This window comes from Tachyglossus aculeatus, chromosome 10, assembly GCF_015852505.1.
Source record: "Tachyglossus aculeatus isolate mTacAcu1 chromosome 10, mTacAcu1.pri, whole genome shotgun sequence".
In the NCBI taxonomy this organism is placed as follows: Eukaryota; Metazoa; Chordata; class Mammalia; order Monotremata; family Tachyglossidae; genus Tachyglossus; species Tachyglossus aculeatus.
The window spans coordinates 47,127,623-47,134,733 of record NC_052075.1 but is presented as its reverse complement, the minus strand read 5'-3'; positions in this window follow the sequence as shown (position 1 = coordinate 47,134,733).

The following is a 7,111-nucleotide window of genomic DNA, read 5'->3' as shown; positions in this document are numbered from 1 at the left end:
GGAAAGTGGACTTTATCTAGAACATCAGAAATTTGAATTTTTTACCTTTCGGTTCTAGACGGGCTGTCTTCAACTGATTAATCAGCCTTAATGATATTAATGAATCAGCCTGGCACAAATTACGTGACTGATATTTGGAGAAAAGATTGGAGGGACAAAGTGTGACTTTCTGTTTGGCACCGGGTTTATTAGCAAACCCAGAAAAATAGCCACATTTATGCTACCAGAGCTAATGAATAACAGTTGCAGGTAGTGAATGCTTGTACAGATTATTCTCTTTGTGATGTTTCCTCTGGGAATTTTAGCTCCTTTGGAGTCTGAGGGCTAATTAGGACAGCTTTGCAAACATCACCAGAGAGGTTGAGCTCAGAGCTTTAATGGCTCTTTCCATGTGGTACAGGGACTAAGCCTGATTACCCTATAAGTACTTCAGTACTTAGCACAGGGTTTGGCACAGAATAAGTGTTTAACGAAAAGCACAGGGAAGTGTCTCCCAACTCTGTTGTACTCTCCCAGGTGTTTAGTAAGTGTTCTGCACGGAGTAAGTACTCAATAAATACCATTGATTTATTGATCATCATTATTACAGAGACAGCTCCAAGTCCGAATCTTAGTCTCCATGTGGAACTGCTCTGGTCAGCAGGGGATGAGGATTCTGGAAGAAAGAGTGTGTTCTCTTGGGCCAGAAGCCTAACTGTGTCTGAGACTTAGCACAGGGTTGATAGGTTCCTAAAAGATGGGCACCCCTTCTCTTTCACCAGGGATCGGGGGTGGAGAGGGCAAGGAAATAGCAGATTGCATCATCAGTCAATCAATGGTATTTATTGAGCCCTTACTATGTGCAGAGCACTGTACTAAGCACTTGGGAGTATACAATGCAACAGAATTAGCAGATACATTCCCTGCCCATAACGATTATTGTCTAGAGGGGACAGACAGACATTAATATGAATAAATAATTTATTATATATAATTTAAAGGTACATACGTAAGTGTCTAAAGGTCAAAGATCCAAGTGCAGAGATAATGAGGTCAGCAAGCGCTTGAGGAAAATATGTTTATTTTGGTTAGACCCTGGGAAGGAAAATAAGCAGATCAGAAGAGCCCCATTTGGTTCAAGTTGTCCAGAAAGCAGTGTCTACCTTCAAAAGGTATTCAAAATAATCTTATTTATGGAGCGCTTATTGTGTGCAGAGCACTGTACTAAGTGCTTGGGAGAGTACAACGTAACAGAACCATCCACAGCAAGCAGAAAATTTAGAGGGGGTACAGACATTAGTGTAAATTAATTATTAGGTACATAAGTGCTGAGGGGAAGCAGAGAACACCAGCTATTAATAGTTCCACGGACAGGCAAAGATCATGTGATTCTGTTGCTGCTAGGCTCTGGGGCAGATCCAAGACAACTGACAAAAGCTGCCTCGCCCCACCCTGTTTCACTCTGTCACTGGCATGTTCCTGGACCTCATTTCTCCTATTTTCTCTCCCTTCTGTGTCACCCTTGCACTGGATCTGCACCCTTTGTTCCCATCAATCAATCAATCAATCGTATTTATTGAGCGCTTACTGTGTACAGAGCACGGTACTAAGCGCTTGGGAAGTACAAGTTGGCAACATCTAGAGACAGTCCCTACCCAACAGTGGGCTCACAGTCTAAAAGGGGGAGACAGAGAACAAAACCAAACATACTAACAAAATAAAATTAATAGAATAGATATGTACAAGTAAAATAAATAGAGTAATAAATATGTACAAACATATATACATATATACAGGTGCTGTGGGGAAGGGAAGGAGGTAAGATGGGGGGGATGGAGAGGGGGACGACCATCACAGCACTTATGCACACAGCTGTAAGTTATTTTACTGTCTTTCTCCCCCTCTAGACTGTAAGCTCTTTGTGAACAGGGAACAAGTCTACCAATTATACTACACTCTCCCAAGCATAGTGCTTAAATCCCCTTGACTGAGTGGAGCAGAAGCCCTTCTGAGTCACCGCTGCTGTGGGAGGGAATTTTGAGACTTGGCTAGAGACCACTGCAGCATTCAGCTGTGGCACTTAATCCCCACCTGGGAGCAATTGATCCATCCAGTTATCGCAGGTAATGACTACACAGACCGTGACAGCAGAAACAGCACTGAGCTGCTCCAATGCCCTATACCAGCCTGGACAGTGGTTAGTAGTTCAGGCTATAGATCTAGAGAGTGCTCAGTAGAAGTTCATTAACAATCCTTTATTAAGTAGTGTATGTGGTCCATTGGTATGTATGAGCTCATATGACAAAGTCGATTTTCAGACTAATTATCAAGCAAAAACTCCTCACTATTGGCTTCAAGGCTGTCCATCACCTTGTCCCTTCCTCCCTTCTTTCCTTCTACAGCCCAGTCCACACTCTCCGCTCCTCTGCTGCTAATCTTCTCACTGTGCCTTGTTCTCGCCTGTCCCGCCGTCGATCCCTGGCCCACGTCCTACCTCTGGCCTGGAATGCCCTCCCTTCTCAAATCCCACACTAGCCACTTCCCCCCCTTCAAAACCCTACTAAAAACTCACCTTCTTCAGAAGGACTTCCCAGACATCACTCCAACTCACTCCCTCTGCTCTACCCCCCAACCCGCCCCACAGCACTTGTGTATGTATTTACATATTTATTATTCCATTTATTTTATTAATGATGTGCCTATATCTATAATTCCATTTATTTATATTGATGCTATAGATGCCTGTTTACTTGTTTTGATGTCTGCCTCCCCCCTTCTAGACTGTGAGCCCCTTGTTGGGCAGGGATTGTCTCTGTTGCCAAATTGTACTTTCCAAGCACTTAGTACAGTGCTCTGCACACAGTACGTGCTCAATATAAATTTAACTGAATGAATGATTTTCCTAATAGGGTAGCATGTGTGAAGTGACATACCTATGCTTTGCTCCCAATTTCTCTTGTATGGAAGGGAGGTAAAATCGAATGAAAGTCAGAGCTGAAAAGCATGACCTTCGTAACAGTCTCTGAGTCTCAGCAGACCTTTAAATAGAAATGTGAATTTGCTAAATGGTCCCTTTAAAAGCCTGCAACACATTTTGGTCTTGGCAGACCCAAGATGCAAGCGAATTTTCCTTGTTAACATTTCTTTTCTTCGGGGACCTCCAGTGTCCAAACAGTAATCCAAGCTGTTTGGCTACCACCTCAGCCCTAGTACTGGCAGACTAGGAAATGCAGCAGGTTCTCAGATCATTTTATTCTCCCGAAAAATAGCACTGTATGGTGGAAGAAATGTAATGTATAACAAGCCACATTTCTTCCCGGTCAGCTATGTGAAATGCTGTAATGACTGTTGCCAACAAGATAAAGATTACCTTCTCCATCTCTGTGACTTTGCCCAGAGAAATGGTCCAGTTAGAGAAATGTGTTTGGGCGAGGCCTCAGAAGGATGATCTGTGCAGTAGCTTATACTACAAATTGGGGAGAAGCGAGGCTGGAGGCAGGGAGGCCAGCGAGGAGGCTGATACAGAATCCTAGCTGTGAAACGGTAAGAGAGGTAAGGAGAGGTCAGTCTGGGTGATTTTTCTCTTGGAGATGAAAAACCCTATGAGGCAGCCAGGCAAAGAATTAATGTGGTTCATCATCATCAGTGGTATTTATTGAGCGCTAATTGTATGTAGCGCATTGTACTAAGCAGTTGGGTAAATAGTGCAGATTTGGTAGACATGTTCTTTTTAAAATTTTTTGTGGTATTTGTTAAGCGTTTAGTATGTGCCAGGCACTGTATTAAGCACTGGAGTAGATACAAGCTTATCAGGTTGGACACAGCCCCTATCCCATACAGGGCTCACATACTTAATCCCCATTTTACGGATGAGGGAACTGAGGCCCAAAGAAGTTGTGACACTTGCCCAAGGTCACGCCGCAGACAAGTGGTGGAACCGGGATGTTCTTTGCCCACAGCCTTGTTATAGTCGTGAGGGGGAGATGGACGTTAATATAATTTATAATATTTCAGGACTGTGGAAGGGAGAACCGGTTGGAAGTAGGGAATATGTCTGTTTTATTGTACTCTCCAAAGTGATTAGTATAGTGCTCTGCCCACAGTAAGTGCTCAATACATACAGTTGACTGACTCGTGAGAAGCAGCGTGGCTCAGTGGAAAGAGCCTGGGCTTTGGAGTCAGAGGTCGTGGGTTCAAATCCCAGCTCCGCCAGTTGTCAGCTGTGTGACTTTGGGCAAGTCACTTCACTTCTCTGGGCCTCCGGTCCCTCATCTGTAAAATGGGGATGAAGACTGTGAGCCCCACGTGGGACAACCTGATCACCTTGTAACCTCCCCAGCTCTTAGAACAGTGCTTTGCACATAGTAAGCGCTTAATAAATGCCATTATTATTTATTATTAAGTGTTTAACAAAAAGCATTAAAAAAAGGATAGTTGGAATGAAACCTGTCCCATAAAGTTAATAAACAACCAGGACCTTAAAAAGAGTCATCATAGCCTGACATTCCAGGGAATTCAGAGCAAGTGTTTACCAAAAGATTGTCCACGTTGCTATTTTGGGATGTGAGCAGATTTATTTTTTGGAGGTCACATAGTGATTGGAATAAGGAACATACGGAAGGAAATCGCTGGAAGTGGGCAGGCCGGTTTTAAACAAAGCCACTGAACTATCAGGCAGCTGAAGGGAATTTGCGGCATAGTCATTTCCTGGGAAAGAAGAGGTTCTGCTATATGACAGGGATCAACAGAATCTGAGGCAGACCAAATGGGGAAACATAAAACGCAGAGAGAATGGAAATGACAATAAATTGCAAAGAGCAGTAGGGGAGGGGAGTTAACATGGCATCAGGAAAACTATTTGTGAGCAATGGATAGAATCATTTTTCATGTCCGTAATGTCAGAAGGGAAACAGGAATCAGAAAGAAGCCTGTACGATTGTTTCAGAATGCTCAGCTGCATGGCCCACTGGATTCAATCATATTTATTGAGCGCTTACTGTGTGCAGAGCACTGTACTAAGCGCTTGGATACAGCATGGGCCTCGGAGTCAGAAGGATGCGAGTTCTAATCCCATCTCCACTTGTCTGCTGTGTGATCTTGGGCAAGTCATTTCACTTCTCTGAGCCTCAGTTACCTCATCTGTAAAATGGGGATTAGGACTGTGAACTCTGTGCGAGACATAGACTATGTCCGATATGATTATCTTGTATTTACCCCAGTGCTTAGTACGGTGCTTAGCATATAGTAAACACTTAACAAATACCTTAAAATAACCTACTTGGCCAATTGACCACCAAAGGGGAGAATAGCACAGGACTCAGAAGGGCATTTGCTAAGTGCTTACTATATGCCAGGAACTGTACTAAGCACTGGAGTAGATACAAGCTAATCAAGTTGGGCACTGTCCATATCCCACATGGGGCTCACAGTCTTAATCTCTATTTTACAGATGAGGTAACTGAGGCTCAGAGAGGTTAAGTGATTATCCAAGATCGCACAGCAGACAAGTAGCAGAACCAGGATTAGAAGCCAGGTCCTTCTGACTCCCAAGTCCTATCCACTAATAGTAATAATGACATTTATTCATTCATTCAATCATATTTATTGAGTGCTTACTGTGTGTAGGGCACTGTACTAAGCGATTGGGAAGTACAAGTTGGCAACATATAGAGACGGTCCCTACCCAACAGTGGGCTCACAGTCTAGAAGCAGTCTAGATTTATTGAGCGCTTACTATGTCCAAATCACTGTTCTAAGCGCTGGGGAAGTTACAAGGTGATCAGGTTGTCCCACGTGGGGCTCACAGTCTTCATCCCCATTTTACAGATGAGGGAACTGAGGCCCAGAGAAGTGAAGTGACTTGCCCAAAGTCACACAGCTGACAAGCGGCAGAGCTGGGGTTTGAACCCATGACCTCCGACTCCAAAGCACTGTGCTAAGCACTGGGGTAGATACAAGCTAATCAGGTGGGGTTCCCAGTCTTAATCCCCATTTTACCAATGAGGTGCTTTGCCCAAACTCACACAGGAGCTCCAACTCCCAGGCCCTTGTTCTAGCCACTCGGCCATGCTCCATTTTGGTAGATGAGATCAGAGCACAGTGAACAAGCTGGCACTGGAAGAGCAAAGTGTACGGACTATGTTGCCAACTTGTACTTCCCAAGTGCTTAGTACAGTGCTCTGCACACAGTAAGCGCTCAATAAATATAATTGAATGAATGACTGGGTTGTAATAGAAGATCAGCAAGGACAGATAGGTTTCCCAAAGCCAGCACCTTCTAGGCATGGTCAGGAGAGGGGGTGGCTCATTCATTCATTCACTCAATCGTATTTATTGAGCACTTACTGTGTGCAGAGCACTGTATTAAGCGCTTGGGAAGTGCAAGTTGGCAATATAGGATGGTCCCTACCCACAGGCTCACAGTCTAGAAGGAGCAGGAGTCCTGAGCCAGCAGGTAATTTCGCTTTTGCAAGCCCCCTCTCCTCCCCTCCCAACCATTAGGGAGGGGGGCATGAGGAAGGGAGATGGCCTTTGGGCCTCTGCCCCCTGGGTTTCTGCCATTAATGGATGAGGGGTGAGCCCTGGAAACCCCATTCTCTTCATGGGTTGCTCCAGGCGACCATCCAGTAATCTGGTTTTATAATGGGGTAGTCCGGTTCCATTACGGCGCCGGATAATTTGGGATTTGTCTTCAAACGTCTTTGGTACTGAGTCTCCCTCTGCCAGGGCTCCTACCAAGTTCGGGGTTGCAGACGTGGCGGCGGAGTTCATATGGACCTGGAAGGGGGCCACAAAGTCTCTGAAGGAAGTGGGGGTTCAGAAATCCTCCCCCGCCCCCAGAAAAATGTTCTAAGATTGTGCAAAATTGGCTGTTCTGAAAGATAAAAAAGTTTCACCCAACCCCCAAACCAGCTCCAGTTCAATCAGTCCAGGAGCTATTTCCATGAGTAGAAACAGTGTTCCCTGTGAGTCAGAAGGACCTGGGTTCTAATCCCAGATCCGACTCTTGTCTGTTGTCATCTTGGGCAAGTCACTTAGTTTCTCTGTGCCTCAGTTCCCTCATCTACAAAATAGGGATTAAGACTGTGAGCCCTATGTAAGGCAGAGATCGCAACCAACCTGATGATCTTGC